Source organism: Nansenia antarctica (genome assembly GCF_963989245.1).
Source record: "Nansenia antarctica genome assembly, chromosome: 20".
In the NCBI taxonomy this organism is placed as follows: domain Eukaryota; kingdom Metazoa; phylum Chordata; class Actinopteri; order Argentiniformes; family Microstomatidae; genus Nansenia; species Nansenia antarctica.
In genome coordinates, this window is record NC_137693.1 from 2,993,412 (window position 1) to 2,997,631 (window position 4,220).

Genomic DNA, 4,220 nt, shown 5'->3' on the forward strand with positions numbered 1-4,220 from the left:
TAAAATAATGCTAAATGCTAATGCTAATGCTAAAATGCCAAATTTTAAATAACACAATAGAAAAATACTAGGTTTATACAGATACTCAGTCCCCCTTGATTGTGTCTTTTAGACGGTTTACATTCAAGTTTCTCACCTGCCTGTGAAAACAAACCTGGCAGACGGATATTAGAAGGTGGAGATGACATAGCAACACTGTCCCATAAATGTATTCTATAAGCCGTCGGGTAACCGTACTACAATTGTACGAATGAGTGTAGTAGTATACTCATCAGCTGTATACAGTAGCTGTCAATAAGGTGCACACAACATTAAAGGATGTGAATGAATTCAAATACCTATAATACCTGGTATCTGCGCAAAGTCATGTCCTCGGGGATCGAAAACAATTTACCTGTGAACACGGTAGTACTGCATCTAGTTTACATCCACTCAGGTGTCATTTCCTCCTTTCCCTCAACCGTTCTGATGAGGTGAAACAACGTATTCGCCTCACCTCAGAGGCACCTGGGCGGGGTAGCTTCCAGTGTGGAGGTGTGGGTGTGTCTGTCTCCCTATATGAACCCTGAACACTAATGTGTGTCTACTGTATACCCACATGTAATACAGCAGCTGCTACACTCCCATACACATACACTGGTATCACACTACTGCACACACACACACACACACGCACACGCACACACACACACACACACACACAATCCTGCTGCTAAGCAATGCAGTTGTTTGTGTAGTCTGTTAATCCTCCATAGGGTACACCCCCAGAGAGAGAGAAGAGAGAGAGAGAGAGAGAGAGAGAGAGAGAGAGAGAGAGAGAGAGAGAGAGAGAGAGAGAGAGAGAGAGAGAGAGAGAGAGAGAGAGAGAGAGAGAGAGAGAGAGAGAGAGAGAGAGAGAGAGAGAGAGAGAGAGAGAGAGAGAGAGAGAGAGAGAGAGAGAGAGGGGGGGGGTTAGGGAGTTTCCATGAGGAAAACAGGTCTGAGAAGCAGTATCAAATATCATGAGAAGAGATCATTTACTACGTGTGTGTGTGTGTGCTTGTGTTTCTGTGACTGAAAATACCTACACTTACTTGTTGGTCATGCTACGCTACTATGTGGCAAGGTGAAGGTTGGAATTGGAAACATCTAGCAACACCATGCCCTGTCACAGTGTAGTGCTGACTAACAGAGTCAATTCTGGGAGTGGTCAGAAAGGTAAATATGCAGGTTATGAAGTCATTGGTGTTATCTGTGTATTCTTGAACTTACCTTTATGTCAACATGGCTGCCCCGGTTGATCACAAACTCCGGGTTTAAAGTGTGACACGTTGATATATTTGACCAAACGATTCCTTTGTCTGTCCTGCGTGCCAACTGCCAAGTTCACGTAAGGAGTTGTCCTCCATATTGTCCACCTGTCTGAATGAAGCACACTCAAGTTACCAACTGTGGTCATTGTGCCAAAACATCTGAGGGTGGCTGAAAGATTCCTTCCACTCATTTGAATTCTATGGCAGCATTCTGCCACAGCATTCAAAAAACATTTTAAAACATTTTTATAGGGCAAGAACTACCAGGAAACCTGACTGTTTCCACATTCAATGACACTAGACTATTTCTTGGACCCCAAACATTAAACAAGACAACAAGACATTTGAAAGCATGACCATGGCACTAGCTTCTTTCTTTTGTAGTATTTTTTAATATCTTAATCTCTCCAAAAAAGTGCAAATAAAGGCATCAACATACTCATACATGTGCATCTATTCCATTCCTCGTCTCTAGTCCTTCTATGCTACAGTTACAGTTGACCATCACAATGCAGAGAGGTAAGAGGAAGAGAGAGAGAGAGAGAGAGAGAGAGAGAGAGAGAGAGAGAGAGAGATAGAGAGAGAGAGGGAGAGAGCGAGAGAGAAATAAACAGCAAAGACAAAAGCATGCTTCTGCTAATCTGTGTGTGTGTGTAAATGTAGTACCGTAAATGTATTTACACTGAAATGTACAATCAGAGTCAATGTTTACAAGAACATAGAGACATTGATACAAGAATCACTATTGTCCCTCTACTGGTTCACATGAGCGGCCTCATCCATGGTATTCCAGTTGTACTGTACCTACAGGTTTCCATTTCTAGTGGTACCAATGCTTATAGGCACTCCCATAAGCAATCAGGGCCCCTCCATAAGCATTCAAACATTAGCATTAGGCTTGTGTTCCGCAGGGTAGAGAGACACAGAGTGCTACACATTGTCACGTTGTTCCCTTCATTCAATGTTATAATGACGTAAGCTTCATTAACATTGTTCACATTCAGTAGATGGATTAGTGAGACAAACATATCCACAGGACACATTGGAGAGTGCAGTTCCGGTACTTGATTAAGAGACCTACATTAAGCTCATTCGACACTGTACTGTATGTTGAAAACATCTATTGAAGAGGACATCGATAACTTTCATTTTCAGTCAAAAGCGCTGCCTCATCATTTGTTTGTAAACAGATGGGGTGGATCTTGATTAATATTACTGGATGTTTGGCCAGACGGGCAAAAATGCCTGGGGCAGCTGAAGTTATGGGAAATGAATGTTACTGATTGCCCCTTTAGCGTGTTTATTAAGGTTCTATCTCCATTTTTGTCAAAATTTAGTTTTTTACATAATCTGATCCATTAAGTGTTTATTAATGCCTGTGTGGTGTTATTTTTAAAATGTTGACATTTTTTAGTTAGTAATTAATAAAAATACAAAGGTCTTACAAAACATAATGGAATGTAAAAACTTTGACGCTCAATATCTCTGAAGTACCCTAAACGGAGATAGAACCTTATCATTCTAAACGGAGATAGAACCTTATAATTCTAAGATCACGACATATCAACACTGATGACTAGTTTAAAGAACTCAGAGAGCTACTGTACATCAAGAAACAAATACCCTTGACCTTCAATTGGCTGGACAACACATTGAAAACCTTTTGTGATCTATATAATTATAGCAAATTAGCTTATACACTGAAATAAAATTCAATAACTGAGTACTTTGTTAGAATATTCTACAGTAGAATACATGTTTGTATCTGGCTGGTTTCTTGAGTTATTTTCTGAGGTTCATTGAGGTTTTGGTATTGGCAATATTACAATAAATTGTATTCAATCTGCATTCATACTAAGAATGATGGCAGCAGGCTGGATAAACTGCAATTCTAAACTTTCTAAACTCACAGTGAAACTTAAGGATTCAATATTCACTATGCCTGACTAAATATTCACATTCTGAATGTTGATTTGAAACAAAACCATAATATGGTACAGAGATATTCGTAGAAACAGTGAATAATCATTGTGGAATACGTTTACACAGAATTGAACAGATAGTTTGCCCGAAAACCAAAAAGTAAACATGTTTTTACATTGGGACATTCTTTGTTGAACAAGCACCATACGAAAACATTGAGGGTTTGTAATACAGTCGATTTCAGATTTGGTAGTAGTAGGCTAACCTTCAAGAGCTGGTTTTAATAGTCAAGACGTTCATTAGAGTACTATTCATCTGTCCATAACTGGTGTTCCTCCTGGCTGCTTTGGATTGCTTGAATGTCAACCACATCTGAGTGTCACCTACAAAAGTGTCAATGATAATAGCTTAAAGATAGGTCACACTGTACAAGTTTATATCAATTCTGTCAGCATAGAGGAATACTGGTGGAGAGGACCCTGAGTGTTAGTGGGCACAGTACCGAAAATTGCTGAAAGTCATGTTAAATATTTGATATTCCATATCAATGACACTATCATTACATTGCTCGTAAAGCACCCTCTAACACATTTGGGACACTCTATTACCTCAGAAAAGAGAGCCACTGACTCATCTATATACAGAAAAAATCCCTGAACGGATGTAAACATTTGCAGTTTTTCATTCTCTCTAATAGCGCTCAGCTATTACAGTACTTAATGAACCGCCTATGTCTACTCAAGATGATAACTGGGGTTGTCAGGTTACATTAGAAATTACATTCTTCTTTTCCAGAGAGAAAGCACATGCTTCTTTATATTTCATAGTGTTCATCATTTTGTCAAGTTACCTAGTTTTATCGAAAAGGGGGCCTTAAGAAGAAAGATAGTCTCCCTCTAGTTGTATCTAAGTACTACACTCCTACCTACAAAGAGGTAATATGATGGTTGGTTACCTGCATTATAATACAATTCAAAATGAGAAGTTAAACATTCCACTCTTCTC